Here is an 18,369-nt window from a genome sequence, read left to right as displayed (position 1 = left end):
TTTATCAATTTCTGTGAAAGCGGCCCCACACATACCTGGATGTTCGAGAAGCTTGCATAGGCAAGAGTGTTTGTGCAAGCATGCACAAATCGCTAGCACCTCCAGACAGATCACGAAGGCTTGTACAAGCGTCGGGTTGGTTACCACAAAATTTCTAGCTCAGACGGCAATGCACTGGTTTGGTCAGCGTTTTTGCTATTGATAGGAAAAAGACAAAAGACGGAATGTGGTATATAGAGTGAAAAATGGCTAAAAAACGAAAATATCATTTCCATATTACAATTCGTGGCATATACACTATGCACACTGTCTCACAGTATTGCTGTTTTTCCTCTATCATTCTCCATGTAATACTGGATTCTTTGACTTGTCCTAAATTACCATTCAACCTCAGTACATCACGACCAAATAAAAATCAAATCAAATCAAATCACTGACGAATGCTTGCACAAGCCTCCCAATTCTTTATACACACACTTAATCTTGCACAAGCAAGCATAATCGGCATTCGATCAAGCATGAAGCTTCTTGCACAAATTTATCCAACACATACTGAAGCATACTTGCCCAAGCATGCTTGTGCATTTATGCTTGTCAAGCATGCTGTTACATGCGTAGCCGCCTTAACAGATTCACTAATATCAGCTAACACTTATACCTAAGATTCAACTTGGCTTATGTGTTGTGCGAGAGTGTCTGTTGGCGACATTCTGTAATAAAAAAAGTTTCTGCTTCATTTTATTTTATTAACTGCTGATCGCTGATCATGAGTAGTCTTTAGTCTGGCCCATTTTTCGGTTAGATATGTGCACGCCATGAAACATTGCACTTGGTCAAATTCCATCGCAGTAGATAGAATGAACGTCGCCTTTAATTTTTAAGTCGTCCCACGCTGTTTGACTCTCATAAGCTTCATTTCGCATCGGTTTCCCCTCCACGATATCAATAACACTTTCAGCATGAAAAATAATTACCGTACCTACTGATGTTTCCACAGTTGGAAGTCCTTGCAGACAAATTTTTAGATACTATAAATTTTCATTTCATCCATCTTTGTGTAAATTTGAACGTAAATCAAACTTATTGCACTTAGTTCGAAACGGCAAAGAAGATTTTCTACAAAAGACCAACGAAATATGACGGCTGCAGATATTCAGTGTCAAAATTTAATTCACTCGGACAAACCTCCGATCAAACACATTGAATTCACAAAACCGATATGTTTACTACTGCGTGGGCCTAAATAACAAAACGTTCTTTTTTATAAGAACCAAAAGTGACACATTATCCGCGACGATAAAGCAAAGTTACATTTTTATAATGCCACAGAACACGGCCGTGCCCAGAATGAACATACATCTCTGGTGCGACAACTTGTTAAATAGTTTCGACGACTGAGAATCGGTTGGTTATAGAGATTATTCTTTATAGTCCTTTGACGTATATTTCTAAAGTTTAGAGAAAAAATTTCGAGTTCCCATATTACCACGTATGAATCAATTCAGTGGATGTCTTCTATGGTAGGCTTTGTTCTGGTATTGTTGTCATGTGTAGTAGGCTTATTGTTGTGTGCCTTATACATTTTTTAATCTTTATGATGTTACTTGTCTCCTCCCCTTTAATTACACAAGTTCGATTTGTAGCTCAGCTAAGGTGATATTGAACAACTAATGAAATTTTTCGGAATCTTAATAGCGTACATCTTCAGCGGGAAATTCAAGTTTATAAAATTCAAGAAATGAAAGGCGAAAGGAAATTCGAAATACGTACATTTCCTAAGAGCTGTTGTCAGAATGGATTTATTAGTATCAAGTTGGCAGTTACATAATTCTGAAAACATCAGCTACTCATTGATTAATTTATACATTTATTCATTCATAGAACGACAAAGTCTATGAATGTCCTCAGTTGTTGATAAAATGTTTTTAATTAAATAAAAATAACATGGAGTCTTACGATTTTTACAGTTCGTATAATAAGCCTTACCATATTTATAATCATGCCATATAGTATTTATTGGTTAATGTATCAGGTATTCATGAACATTAATGGGCTATCTGTATTACTCTAAATATTCATTTACAGAGTAACAACTTTTACTTAATAAATATGTCCATAGCTTTTGGCAAAAGGTATGAATATCATTTACACTTTAATTTCCTATGGGAGCCTGTTGTACAGTTTTAGGGTTTTGCAACAGCAACTAATTTTCAGATCTGTGCTGTGTGTTGTGTTTAGCAGCGAGCCGAAACTCCTTATGATGAAAATCCAATGGAAGAAACAATTATGTGACATCATCAAAAACAATACATGCTACTAGTGGTATATACATGTCTGCCCATCATGCAAAACTAAACTTATTTCAATGCCTCTATTCATGTGTCCACTATCCTTCATACTCAGTTATTTAACATGCATGCCTTCACATCATTAGGAAGGCATGTATAATGCTAATTTCACTGTGTGAGCCTCTTGCAAAAATGTGGAACTTCCCAAACTGTGTGCCATACACTGAACTGTTTTGCACTTATCAGTTGACCTAAGGTCAAGTGTGATACCCTCTTACTTCCCGGATGTAGGTCATTACATAACTTCATTGCCTGCCATTTCAGTCACCTTATAACTCCCACGTTTGCAATGATATTTTCAGTTTAGTGTATCGAAAAACACTAGACTTAGTTAACAGTTAAAAATTTAGCATTACAACTCAGTTCTGAAATTGAAATCATTTTGCAAAGAGGTGAAACTTCAATAATGTATATGTAATATGGAAAGCAAAAGGTTACCATTCAGTAATTACTGCACATCACACAGATATGGGAACACTGTGCTTGTTAGTATTGATGCTGACCCCTACAAATTAATAGTTTTACTATCTTTTCATTTCTCATAAGATTTCATTTTGCACACTGGGATCGAGCAGTCTGCTACATGTGTCAGTGCTGAATTAATGCACCAAACTCCAAGCGTAGTACAGAAGCTGTACAAAGATGCAGCATTGCACTTTATTCTTTCATAACCAATTAGGAGGCATAGGAGAGAGGCCATGTGGCTGTCTCACGCATCTGTCTGCAGAGAGTCACTTGTGAATCTCACTCTCTTGTAGAAAGCAACTCCTACAGGTTAGACAGCTTGAGTCAATCTGGCTTTGTGTCTCTTATAACATGCAAAACTCTATTCTCCTGAATTTGCCCTGTAATATCACTGTTCCTTTTGAATATCTCTTAATTTTTACCACCCACCACATTTGGCAAAATGACTGACATCGATATAATTCCATTTATCTGGAAGGGTCCCTTTGTAAATTGAATCACTGCGATAAATACACATATTTTCATTGTATTTATATCGGTCAAACACTGCTGACAGAACCACCTCTTCCATCCTGCCCACAACAAACCCAGCATCCTGTACAAGAGTGAATATTGATAACGCAGCTACCTTTGTGACAGAAAGACAGATTCTATCATAATTCTGCCATATCTTATCTAATTTTGTTGCAGTGTGGGAGGTATAAAGTAGAACAAGTAAATTGGCTCAGTGATGAGTAAGAAAGGCACACAACAATTAATTATTAGAATACTAGGAAACTATAGTTTGTATACAAAAGAGATTGCATACCAAACGGTTGTACAGCACATACTTGAATACAGGACAATCATTGGGGACCAATATTGCATTGGGCAAACGGGGGATATTTACAACTGGCAGAAAGCCATTAAATATCTCAGGATGAAGAGGTATCTACAAAATGAAAAAAAAAAACAGCCCACATGAAGGTATGTAAATAGTCATCCCCTCTGTATTGCTCCCATAAAGGGAATATGAAAATACTTTATTGCATTGTGCTACAATAGAGAGTTCCCTCTACACATACTTTCTGTCTCATTCCAGCGCACTACCAAAATTATAGTAGTTAGACATCTACATTCTGAAGTAAAGTGTTTGCTATCAAAGACATAATTAAATGTTATGTGCTATTTAGCCACTTTGGTTGCTTGTATGCCAGTTTTCCTATTTAATTATTTGTGCGTTTCACGCTACACACTTGTGAGCTCTCACTGTGATGCACAATAAATCAGTTTTGCAATTGAACAGGTCACAATATAAATATAAATAAAGATCTGGAAAAGTCTATAAATTAAGTTGTTGTGGTCTTCAGTCCTGAGACTGGTTTGGTACAGCTCTCCATGCTACCCTATCCTGTGCAAGTTTCTTCATCTCCCAGTACCTACTGCAACCTACATCCTTCTGAATCTGCTTGGTGTATTCGTCTCTTGGTCTCCCTCTACGATTTTTACCCTCCACGCTGCCCTCCAATACTAAATTGGTGATCCCTTGATGCCTCAGAACATGTCCTACCAACCGATCCCTTCTTCTAGTTAAGTTGTGCCACAAACTCCTCTTCTCCCCAATTCTATTCAATACCTCCTCATTAGTTATGTGATCTACCCATCTAATCTTCAGCATTCTTCTGTAGCACCACATTTCGAAAGCTTCTATACTCTTCTTGTCCAAACTATTTATCATCCATGTTTCACTTCCATACATAGATACATTCCATACAAATTCTTTCAGAAACGACTTCCTGACAAATCTATACTCGATGTTAACAAATTTCTCTTCTTCAGAAACGCTTTCCTTGCCATTGCCAGCCTACATTTTATATCCTCTCTACTTCGACCATCATCAGTTATTTTACTCCCCAAATAGCAAAACTCCTTTACTACTTTAAGTGTCTCATTCCCTAAACTAATTCCCTCAGCATCACCCGACTTAATTCGACTACATTCCATTATGCTCGTTTTGCTTTTGTTGATGTTCATCTTATATCCTCCTTTCAAGACACTGTCCATTCCGTTCAACTGCTCTTCCAAGTCCTTTGCTGTCTCTGACAGAATTACAATGTCATCGGCGAACCTCAAAGTTTTTATTTCTTCTCCAATGGATTTTAATACCTACTCCGAATTTTTCTTTTGTTTCCTTTACTGCTTGCTCAATATACAGATTGAATAACATTGGGGAGAGGCTACAACTCTGTCTCACTCCCTTCCCAACCACTGCTTCCCTTTCATGCCCCTCGACTCTTATAACTGCCATCTGCTTTCTGTACGAATTGTAAATAGCCTTTCGCTCCCTGTATTTTACCCCTGCCACCTTTAGAATTTGAAAGAGAGTATTCCAGTCAACATTGTCAAAAGCTTTCTCTAAGTCTACAAACGCTAAAAACGTAGGTTTGCCTTTCCTTAATCTTTCTTCTAAGATAAGTCATAAGGTCAGTATTGCCTCATGTGTTCCAATATTTCTGCGGAATCCAAACTGAGCTTCCCCAAGGTCGGCTTCTACCAGTTTTTCCATTCGTCTGTAAAGAATTCGCGTTAGTATTTTGTAGCTGTGGCTTATTAAACTGATAGTTCGGTGATTTTCACATCTGTCAACACCTGTTTTTTTTTTTGGGATTGGAATTATTATATTCTTCTTGAAGTCTGAGGGTACTTTGCCTGTCTCATACATCTTGCTCACCAGATGGTAGAGTTTTGTCAGGATTGGCTCTCCCAAGGCCGTCAGTAGTTCTAATGGAATGTTGTCTACTCCCGGGGCCTTGTTTCGGCTCAGGTCTTTCAGTGCTCTGTCAAACTCTTCACACAGTATTGTATCTCCCATTTCATCTTCATCTACATTCTCTTCCATTTCTACAATATTGTCCTCAAGAACATCACCCTTGTATAGGCCGTCTATATACTCCTTCCACCTTTCTGCTTTCCCTTCTTTGCTTAGAACTGGGTTTCCATCTGAGCTCTTGATATTCATACAAGTGGTTCTCTTTTCTCCAAAGGTCTCTTTAATTTTCCTGTAGGCAGTATCTATCTTACCCCTAGTGAGATAATCATCTACATCCTTACATTTGTCCTCTAGCCATCCCTGCTTAGCCATTTTGCACTTCCTGTCGACCTCATTTTTGAGACGTTTGTATTCCTTTTTGCCTGCTTCATTTATTGCGTTTTTGTGTTTCCTCCTTTCATCAATTAAATTCAATATTTCTTCTGTTACCCAAGGATTTCTACTAGCCCTCATCTTTTTACCTACTTGATCCTCTGCTGCCTTCACTACTTCATCCCTCAGAGCTACCCATTCTTCTTCTACTGTACTTCCTTCCCCCACTGCTGTCAATTGTTCCCTTATGCTCTCCCTGAAACTCTGCACAACCTCTGGTTTAGTCAGTTTATCCAGGTCCCATCTCCTTAAATTCCCACCTTTTTGCAGGTTCTTCAGTTTTAATCTACAGTTCATAACCAATAGATTGTGGTCAAAGTCCACATCTGCCCCTGGAAATGTCTTACAATTTAAAACCTGGGTCCTAAATCTCTGTCTTACCATTATATAATCTATCTGATACCTTTTAGTATCTCCAGGATTCTTCCATGTATACAACCTTCTTTTATGATTCTTGAACCAAGTGTTAGCTATGATTAAGTTATGCTCTGTGCAAAATTCTAACAGACGGCTTCCTCTTTCATTTCTTACCCCCAATCCATATTCACCTACTATGTTTCCTTCTCTTCCTTTTCCTACACTCGAATTCCAGTCACCCATAACTATTAAATTTTCATCTCCCTTCACTATTTGAATAATTTCTTTTATCTCATCATACATTTCATCAATTTCTTCATCATTTGCTGAGCTAGTTGGCATATAAACTTGTACTACTGTAGTAGGTGTGGGCTTCATGTCTATCTTGGCCACAATAATGCGTTCACTATGCTGTTTGTAGTAGCTTACCCGCACTCCTATTTTTTATTCATTATTAAAACTACTCCTGCATTACCCCTATTTGATTTTGTATTTATAACCCTGTATTCACCTGACCAAAAGTCTTGTTCCTCCTGCTACCGAACTTCACTAATTCCCACTATATCTAACTTTAACCTATCCATTTACCTTTTTAAATTTTCTAACCTACCTGCTCAATTAAGGGATCTGACATTCTACTCTCCGATCCGTAGAACGCCAGTTTTCTTTCTCCTGATAACAACATCCTCTTGAGTAGTCCCCGCCCGGAGATCCGAATGGGGGACTATTTTACCTCCGGAATATTTTACCCAAGAGGAAGCCATCATCATTTAACCATACAGTAAAGCTGTATGCCTTCGGGAAAAATTACGGCTGTTGTTTCCCCTTGCTTTCAGCCGTATAAATTAAGTTAATAAGTTTTAATGATTTGAAATATGCTTACATTACTGCACTATCTGTTGAAAAATCAACTAACCACTTCACTAGTAGTCGCACCCAGCTGTACTCAGTCGACACACCTTCTATAGTGCACAATTGCAACCTCTCACTGTGATATAGGTCAAGTCAGTTGAACAATTATAATACACTTCCTTGTTTTTAAACTGTGATTATTTGTTAACATCTTGTCAATGTTTTCCATAGGCTACATTCCATTCCTTGTTGATTCTACAGATGACTCTTTACTGCTTACCTTATCGGTCCACCTAATTTTCAGCATTTTTCTGTAGTACATCTCAAATGCTTCGATTCTATTCATTTCCAGTGTTCCCACTGTCCATGTTTCACTACCACACAATGCTGTGCTACAAACATACATTCTCAGAAAATTCTTCCTCAAATTAAGGCCTATGTTTGCCACTAGTAGACTTTTCTTCACCAGGAATGCTGTTTTTGCCAGTGCTAGTCTGCTTTTTATGCCCTCCTTGCTCCATCTGTCATGGAGCTTTTGCTGCCTAGATTGCAGAATTCCCTAGCTTTCATTTATTTCAAGATCACCAGTCCTGATGTTAAGTTTCTCACTGTTCTTATTTCTGCTACTTCTAATTACTTTCATCTTTCTTCAATTTATTTTCAATCCATATTCTGTGCTCATTAGACTGTTCATTCCATTCAGCAGAACCTGTAATTCTTCTTCACTTTCACTGAGGACACCCATGTCATCAGTGAATCTTATCATTGGTATCCTTTCACCTCGAATTTTAATTCCATCCTTGAAACTCACTTTTATTTCCGCCATTGCTTCTTTGATGTAAAGATTTAACAGCAAGGGCTAAAGACTACATCCCTGTCTTACAACCTTTTTAATCTGAGTGCATCATTCTTGTTTTCCCACTCCTATTGTCCCCTCATGGCTCTTGTACATATTGCATATTAACCACCTTTCCCTACAAAAAACCTAAATTCTGCCCAAACAGGCCATGAAGACCCAATGGTACCAACCGGCCGCCCTGTCATCTTCAGACCACTGGTGTCACTGGATGTGGATATGGAGGGACATGTGGTCAGCACTTCTCTCCCAGCCATATGTCAGTGCACAATAGATCCTCAGCTTGCCTGACAAGGGCTGAGTGCACTCCGCTTGCCAACAGTGCTCGGCAGACCAAATGGTCACCCATCCAAGTGCTAACCCAGCTCGACAGTGCTTAACTTCTGTGATCTGACGGGAACCGGTGTTACCACTGTGGCAAGGCCATTGGCTATCTTTCGCTATAGCTTACCACAATTTTTCTCAGAATTTTGAACATTTTGCACCATTTTATGTTCTTGAAAGCTTTTTCCAGGTCAACAAACACTGTGAACGTGTCTTAATTTTTCTTTAGTTTGACTTCCATTATCAATCGCAATTTCAGAACTGTCTCTCTGCTGCCTTTACCTTTCCTAAATACAAACTGATCATCATCTAACACATCCTCTATTTTCTTTTCCATTATTGTGTGTATTATTCTTGTCAGCAACTTAGATGAATGAGCCATTAATCTGACTGTCTGTTAATTCCTGTACTTGTTAGCTCTTGCGATCTTTGGAACTGTGTGGATGATATTTTTCCCAAAGTCAGATAGTATATCACCAGATTCATACATTCTACACACCAATGTGAATAGTTGTTTTCTTGCCACTTCCCCTAATGATTTATGAAATTCTAATGGAATGTTGTATATCTCTTCTGCCTTATTCAATCTTGAGTCTCCTAAAGTGCTTTTAAATTTTGATTCTAATACTGGATCCCATATCTCTTCTATATCGACTCCTGTTTCTGAACTCTGTTTCTTGTTCTATCACTTCATCGGACAAGTCTTCCCCTTCATAGAGCCCTTCAATGCACTTTTTCCACCTATCCATTCTCTCCTCTGTATTTAACAGTGAAATTTCCATAGCGATCTTAATGTTAACAACCTTGCTTTTAGTTTCAGGTAAGGTTGGTTTGACTTTTCTATATACTGAGTCAGTCCTGCTGAAAGTAATTTCTTTTTCGATAGCTTCACATTTTTCATGTAGCCATTTCACCTTAGCTCCCTTGCACTTCCTATGTATTTCATTCCTAAATGACTTTTATTTCTGAATTTCCCTGAACATTTTTGTACTTCCTTCTTTCATCAATCAACTGAAGTATTTCTTCTGTTACACATGGTTTCTTTGCACTTACCTTTTTTGTACTTATATTTTTCTTCCCAGCTTCTCTGACTGCCCTGTTTAGAGACGTCCATTCCTCTTCAACTGAACTGCCTACTGAGCTATTCCTTATTGCCGTATCTATAGTCATAGAGAACTTTAAGCCATCTCTTCATTTCTTCGTACTTCCATATCCCACTTCTTTGTGCATTGATTCTTCCTGCCTAATCTCTTAAACTTTGCCCCACTCTTCATCACTATTAAATTGTGATTTGAGTCTGGGTATGCCTTACAATCCAATATCCGATTTCAGAATCTCTAATATTGATTAACTCATGAATTTTCTAGCGTTTGTGAAAGAGAAATGAACATAGGGTCTTAAAAATATGGTATTAATAATTTTCAAACAATTTTACTACAAGTTTCATATTAAGTCATTTAGAAAATTTTTAAAAATTAAGTAAGTTGTTGAGAAAGCAGTAATAGTTCACTGTACATGTGACTGTTCCTCCCATAATACTACATATTGTACATCACAGAGAAGTGCCTTAATGGATAACACACACTTATATTGTATGTGTCTCTGTTTGGTGACAACAGCAACATACTAATGATAAAGATGGGAAAACAATATATAGTATAGTTTAGTCATCACCAAAATTATAGTTATTTTTTCTTTGAGTGTAGCACAACCATTTTTTTTTTTTCTGGAAGATAGCAGTATTTAAACATCCATACACAGTAACAGGACATTCTGCACAATGCAATTCTAAATAGAAATCTCTCTAGATGTTCTCATGGGAAAGAGCTGCCAGATAACTTCAGTGTATTGCATTTTATTGGTCTAAGAAATCTCGAATGTGCCTGTATCTAGGGCCTCCCACTAGGTAGACCACTCGCCTTGTGCAAGTCTTTGTAGTTGACACCACTTCAGTGACTTGCGTGTCGATGAGGATGAAATGATGATGAAGTCCCCAAGTGGAGAAAATCGCCAACCTTGCTGGGAATCAAACCTGGCCCCTCACACGGCATTCTGCTGCTCTGACCACTCAGCCATGGAGGCAGACTAAGAAATCACAATATTTGTACACGTGACACTGGACAAGTCAAAGATAAATTTTTAGTATTAAATGGATTACATGAAGGATGGTAATTTGTTTACTAATTAAATATTAAGAATACATCTTGTTTTAACAATCCAGATGAAGTAATGTTATGTTGTGAAAATCAGTGGGATGTAAGTCATGCAGTAGGATAAATGTATACAATTAATACATTACATTCTTAGCAATTTTTTGTGAAATACAGCTTCTCAGTCATAAGCACACGACTGAATATGTATAACACAAGTTAACACTTACAGCTATTTTGTGAAAAAGATGCTTCCTCTTATTTATTTATTCATCCAGGGGTCACCTCACAATGGTATTGAATTCAGCATGAAAATAGATAGATAACTCAAGCTATACATACACATATAATACATAAGTATATTATATAAGCATAGGATAGATGGTCAGCCATGACACTACGAAGGAAACAGCCCATCATTTGCTTGAACTGATGTTGGGAAACCAAATATCATAATGGCTGGATGGATGACACACTATCCTCCTGAAACTGCACTAGCTTATTTGGAGATAACTGTTGCACAGTATTCTTTTGAATGTGCACAGTTTGCACAAGATAACTTATAAAATAAAACAAAGTTTATCACATACACAATATGGACAATCACTGGAACATGAACAGGTTGCTACGCCCCTTACACTACTTCCAGTCTGTTCGAAAAACTAATTCCAGGCCTGTAAACATGCAACTATGCCCCACCGATGTTTTTGTATCCTCCCTTCAGCCCATCTGAAAGAGATAGTCACCATCCCCCTTGATGAATGAGATGTTGAGCTGAGGAGAATGACCAGGCATTACTGTCATGCACTATTTATCTTGGCATATTATTTTTTTGTAGAAACATTAGATTGTGATCGTGTATTGTAATGTGACCAGGTGTAGTAGTTGTCCTCTTTCATTATTAACCGTTTCAGTTTCAGTTTATTGAGCACCCATTTTATCATGTACAATGATATGGGATTTGTCATATGTTACATACAGAAAAAATATGAGTAACAACATATTACGAGAAAACTATCAGTGAATAATCTTAATTAAATATATGGGCAAAACAATTATAGCTTACATGATATAAATTTGTAACAATATAGGACACAAATAAGTTGCATATATTCTGTGTATAACAGACAGCAACAAGAAGCAATGATTACAACATACTATATTGACAGATTAATTAATTTTTGTGTGTACATAAAAGAGTCTACCCCACAATACAAGTTTGTATATGAGTAACTTATAAGATAGGTGAAGGCACGCTATCTTTCTGAAGAATTCATATATTCACTAACACTGTAAAAACTATTACTGATTAACATTCTTTTGAGTTCACTTTTAAAACTGCTCAGCTGCTGAATCCTTTTTATTTTTAAGGGAAGAGCACTATAGAGAATTTTTGGGTGGTATATTGCACTCTTGTTGTATTGGGCTTTCTTATGCACTTCTCTGTGAAATTCATTACTCTGTCCTGTTGTATAGTCATGGAACTCACTGTTTAAAGAAGAAAACTGGGGGTGAGACTTCAGAAAGCATATACTTTCATAGATGTAAATGGATGGAAGAGTCATGATTTTATATTCCTTGAAAATTTCCCTACATGGATCTCTAGGTGCAGCTCCTTTTATGATTCTTATCGCTCGTTTTTGAATAATAAAGGAGCATTTTGCCTGACTTGAATTGCCCCAAAATATGACACCATATCGCAAAAGACTATGCATAAATGCATAATATGTACACAATACTGTTTGATCACTGCAGCAATTTTTGAGCATTCTAAATACATAGCAACATTTACTTAACTTTTTATTGAGCACATCTATATGCTTGTCCCATTTTAGATGCTCATCTAACCAAATTCCTAAGAATTTTGTATTTGGCGTTTGTAGTATATTCTGTTGGCCTAGCTTCACAGTTATATTGGGCTTCATATTATTTGAAACATGTCTGTAATTCATCCATAATGTTTTCCCCTCATTCACAAATAAACTGTTGTCCCTGAACCATTTACTTGCTTCAACTGCTGTTGTTTCAGTTTTGCTGTTAAGGTCAGTCTCATTCTTAGCTTTAATAAAGAGACTTGTATCATCAGCATAAAGTACACAATCAGCTTGTGTTAAATAGTTTGGCAAGTCATTTATAAAGATCAAGAACAACAGGGGTCCCAACACCGAACCTTGGGGCACCCCATAACTAACTTCCTTATAACCAGAAAAGTATGACTTCCCATCATGAACTATTTCTACTTTCTGGGATCTGCCAGATAAATATGACTTAAACCATGCATGAGCAGTACCACGGAGTCCATAGCAACTAAGTTTTTTGAGCAGTAGTTTATGATCAATAACGTCAAAGGCCTTTGATAAATCTAAAAAGACCCCACAATTTACTTCATTATTATCAATGGAATTTAGGACAAGTTTTTGAAAGTTGTATATAGCTGTTTCAGTTGATCTATTCTTTCGAAAGCCATTTTGTTCATTGACCAATATTCCACTTTTTTTTAGGAAAGTAGAGAGTCTTCCATACATTACTCTTTCTATAATTTTTGAAAAACAAGATAACATTGATAAAGGCCTGTAGTTTTTTACATCATAATGATCCCCATTTTTGTATAATGGTTTTATAATTGATTGTTTCAGCTTTCTAGGGAAAGTGCCAGTACTGAAAGATGCATTAATTATATCTACAAGAAGAGGAGAAATATATCTGCTGTGTTTAATGATTTTGTCTGGAATGTCATCGGTGCCACAGGATAATTTATTTTTTAGTTTGCTGATGGCATTCTCTACCTCATGTACTGTTACAGGATACAAAAACATAGTTTTGGAATTCAATGTGATGTTATGACTGATGTCTGTACTACTTTGGGTTTGTATGAGGTTTCGAACTACACTTGTAAAATGACAGTTGAATATATTGGCAATTTGTAATGGGTCATTTATAGTTTTGTCCTCAGTTTTAATAACAATGTTGTTTCTTACTTTGCTTCTTCCTAAGTTACTATTGATCACTTTCCAAACTGATTTCATTTTTTTGTTGCCATTATTTCTACTGATATATGAATCATTATTTAACTTTTTTGCTGCAGTGATTACTTTCTTGTATAATTTCCTATAACACTTAACACGTTGTTTCAAAGCAGGATTTTGCCTTGCTGATTTACTTAACATTCTGAGTTGCTCTCCAGATTTTCTTATGCCCTGTGTTATCCATGTGTTAATTTTGCCTTTTACTTTCATTTTCTTAAGGGGAAAAGCAATTTCAAAGTTATGTTTGTAATCAGCTAGAAATGACTCAAACTTCATGTCTATACTAACATGTTTATCTAGATCCCAACTTGTATTTTTAACAAGGATTTAAAAATCCTAATGTTGTCCTCATTAATACATCTCCTGTGGATGTGTTTCTCACTTGGCCTAGAGTTTTTACAGAGTACATTATTTATACTAAGTTTTAGTGCTTTATGATCAGAGAATCCAGTGTCAATCACTTCTACAACATTGTCTAGTTTATGTAAGTCAAGAAATATTTGGTCTATTATTGTTTCAGAGTTCTTTCCATGTCTAGTGTATTCAAAGATAGTTGGTGCTAAATTATGCGAACAAAAGACATTGGTCAATTTTGTAACATTTAAACAGTTGATTTTGAAGTTGACATTGAAATCTCCAAGTACAATAATGTTTTCTGTAGAATGTCTTAACTCACTAAAAAGACTTTCAACACTGTCCAAAAATTCCATAAAATTACCTGATGGGGAACGGTATACACACACAATAATTATTTTAAGGTCTGTTAGTTTGCAAACGCAATATTCAAATACTTTTTCAATGTTTTTTATCTTACTAAACTTGATTTCTTTATATTCAATTCCTTGTCTGACATAAATGCATGTTCCTCCCCCTTTAAAAGTTTCTCTACTGAAGCTACTAACCATTTCATATCCTGTTATTCTGGCAGCAAAAGCTTGATTTTCTTTTAACCAATGTTCACATACACATAAAACTGAAACATCCTTTAGTTCATCAAGCAATAGTACTTCTAATTCTGGAATCTTACTAATTATACCCTGTACATTTTGATACAAAACTACTAATTTTTTATGCTTGGCATCTGTTGCAGTGCTCACCGTATTGGCTGATTGGTGCCTGCCTCCAATAAAAAATCTTTGAGATGGCCTGGTGGTGACACTCTTCTTTTGCTTAAGGGGCGGGTGGTTTTCATTGCTTCTGCTCGGGTAGTTGGTACTGTTGTTAAACCTGTTAGTGATGTAAGTTGATCTGCTTCTACTGAAGATGGTGATTGTAGTACTGGAGAAGATGCTGTAGACTGGGTTACTGGAGGTGGAAGAATAATGTGCTCACTTTTCTTGCATCTGCCTAGTGAACAAAGGAAGTCTCGGATTTTTTGTCCTAATACAATCTTTCCCCTGTTGTTTAAATACAGGCCATGTTGGGTATAATGTTCTCTCTCCAGTGAATCTACACTAATGAAATGTGAGTTCTGAAATGCTTTGCATATCTTCTTGAACTGTCTGTTAGCCTTAATAATTTCTTTATTTACAATAGAAGTAGTCATAAGATCGTGTCTATGGGGAATACCAACGGCAATTACAGGTGTTCTAGCAAAGCTCAAAATTTCTTTCAAATTGTTAGTGGATTTGTAAAGTTCATTCCTGTAGACATCATTAGCTCCACCTATCATAATTGTACACTGAGTTGAGCTGGGGCAATTTCCGACTTTTATGTTCGTTGTGATTTCAGATATGGGTGCCCTCGGTTTTACAATGGCGGTTGCATTTACACGATAATTATCACGTAAGATTTCAGCAAGACCACGTCCGTGGCTGTCAGAATATATACACACATTTGATTCAGAAATTTGCGCATGTAACACTGTATTAATTTGCACATGTTCCTTTGTGTGGTTTACAGTACCGGTAGGCCTACCTGTTGTTATTCCACTCTGCGTATTTATCACTGTGTTTACAGCTGTATGAAACATATTCTTACAATGTTTACGACGCACTGCACTAGACGTAACATATTCTTCCCCGTACGTGGTTTTACCTGTATTCACACCTGCCTCAGGTGCACTGATACGTACGTTTATTGCTGAGTGAAGCATGTTTTCACACTGTTTACGATGCACTGGATTAGGTGTAACATATACACTGTTATCGTTGTTAATACTATCCGAGTTGCTAAGAAGGCTTCTCATCATTTTCTTAAGTAGATTTGTATACTGTTCGCACATTTCCACATCACGCTGTGGAGAACATAATACACTTTCGTCTTGTCCATCGGCAAACATTTTGGCTGCAGTCTGTCGGCCGTTACACGTTGTTACCCCGCACTCACAACTTGGATTATTAAAGTTAGTAACACCAAAACATTCTGTGTGGTACCATTTTTGCAATGTAGAACAAATTTTTATTCCTTTACGTACTATTTCACTACATAATACACACTTTATAGACACTACGCAATTAATTTTCATGGAGCGATTCATTAGTCCTACTACACCAGACGCCATCTTCATCTACATCATCTTCATCTACATTACTCTGAGTTGGCTAAGTAAGTTTTAATTGAGTAATAAGCATTATTTATGAAGTATGTTTTAGCTGTCTTTTTAAACATATGTATTTTAGCAATGTTTTTCATCACCTGGGACAATTTATTATACAACTTTATTCTCTGTTCTCGTGAGTTTTTTTTGTTCATTTCTCTTTGGTAAATTAAATGTTTTCCTCCTTTATGCTGAAATGTCTGCTATTTGTAGGGTTGTTTTGTTTATATTCAATGTTAATTTATTAAGTACTGCCCAATTGTAAACACCCTTCAGGGTATTATTTGCTAGTTGTAATAGGAATTCTGGTGTTTTATCATTGACACCGAACTGCATTAATGTTGTTTATGTTTAGTGTTGTTAACAGTTCTGGTAGTGTATATAAGGACTGTAAGCTTCAGATGGTGTGTGATCACTGTGAATGACATGGAGATGTTGTTTACTAGTGTGAGACAGCATTATTAACAGCTGATAGAGTTTTAAAGGAGCCTCCATTTTTCCAGCTAGTCAGATCATGCAGTATCCAGATTTGTGGAACATGCAGATGTGACATGGCCCATTTTTGGACTGCATGGGAACATGGTGGCACGCATACTTACCATCAAGGTACTGGTCGACCGTGTCTGACCACCAAATGGGAGGATTGCTGTATTATGCACGTCACATTGCAAGCCCTTCACATCTGTATCTACCATCCAAGAACATGTAATAGACTCCATACAACATTTTGTGTGATCTCACACCAATGGTCAGAGACTAGCAGCTGCTGTAGTAGGAAATTATCATTCTATGCATAGTCTGCCATTAACACCACAATGCAAACAGCAGCATTGGGAGTGGAACCATGACCAGGAAGTATGGCTACTGATGAATAGTGTCACATAGTGTTATGCAATGCATTGTGATTCTCCGCTACACCAGATGACAATCATAAGTGCATACGGGGGCAAGCTTCCAATGTTTTGGGGAGGCACAGCAGTGCTACTTCTGGTGTCATTGAGTGGAGAGCCATCAGATATGACTTCAGGTCATGGCTGGTAGTGATTGAGGGAACTCAGATGGTGCAAGGTACATCACTGACATTGTATCCCCTCACGTGTTACCTCTTGTGTGACAGTATCATGGTGCTATTTCTCAACAGGACAATTCTTGTCCACACATGGCGTGTGTCTCTATGAACTGTCTGCTTGATGCTGGGGTACTTCTGTGGCCAGCAAGATTCACACATCTGTCCCCAATAGAACATGTATGGAATCAGCTCAGATATCAACTCAATCCCAGTACAAGTGTCCAGGATACCAAAGGGAAGTTGCAACAATTGTGGAACCAGCTTGCCTTGGGGGGGGGGGGGGATACAACAACTTCATGACACCCTTAATAACTGAATCAATGCACACATCTAGGCCAGAGTGTATGCAACATCATGCTGCCAAGCTCTTTATAAATTTGATTCCATTTTTTTAAAAATCACTCAAATAACATCATATACCTCTCAAACCATAAAATTTCATTTCATTTCCTCCTCCTCTTCTATGGTCTTCACTTTTTTTGCCAGGATGCGTATATTAAAAACAGAATTGTGCCAGGCACTCTTACACCTAATACATGTAGCTTGTTTAGCAGTATTTTATGGCCACCAATGCTGGACAAATCTAGAAATGCCTGTAATATAAACATCCTTGTCAAGAGTATCAGGTCCCACTTCTGTGAACTCTGTTACTCTCTAATGGCTGACATTGTACTTCTGCTTCATAAACCAAACTGTGCTTCATGAAAACGTTTGTGTTTATTCATGTAACTCATTAGTTTATCTTTCCTGGTTGATTCAATTATTTTTGAGAACATTAACAGTACTAAATTGGTCTTTAGTTTTCTAAACTCTCTCCGTAACATTTTTGTAGTAAGTACCTACATAACTAATGTACTCTGAAAAAATACTTGAACTAAAAGATTAATTTATTTTGTTTGTTAGTGGGGTTTGTATGCTGTCTATGCATACCTTCAAAAGGGAGACTGGAATCTTATCTGTGCCTGCTGACCTCTTATTTTTTTTTATATTTCTGTATTGTCCTCTTGACTTCATACTTGTATGTGGGAAACACAAGTTGCTGTGTAATTCCTGACTTCTAAGTAAAAGCTTTACTCCAGCAGAACCCTTTTTAATGTACATATGAAAGTTCTTGGCATTTCCATTGCATTAACTTCTCTTGGTAACTTAAGGAAGATCAAGATCCCAATTTGCAGTACTGTCATTTGATAATTATAAGTTCT

At 36.9% G+C, this 18,369-nt stretch overlaps 1 pseudogene; it reads right to left on the bottom strand.

The window, feature by feature from the left end:
- Positions 1-8,372: 8,372 nt before the first annotated feature.
- LOC124712774 lies at positions 8,373-8,490 on the bottom strand (annotated as a pseudogene).
- Positions 8,491-18,369: the final 9,879 nt, after the last annotated feature.

This window comes from Schistocerca piceifrons, chromosome 8, assembly GCF_021461385.2.
Source record: "Schistocerca piceifrons isolate TAMUIC-IGC-003096 chromosome 8, iqSchPice1.1, whole genome shotgun sequence".
Classification (NCBI taxonomy): Eukaryota; Metazoa; Arthropoda; class Insecta; order Orthoptera; family Acrididae; genus Schistocerca; species Schistocerca piceifrons.
This window is presented reverse-complemented; position numbering and strand designations above follow the sequence as displayed.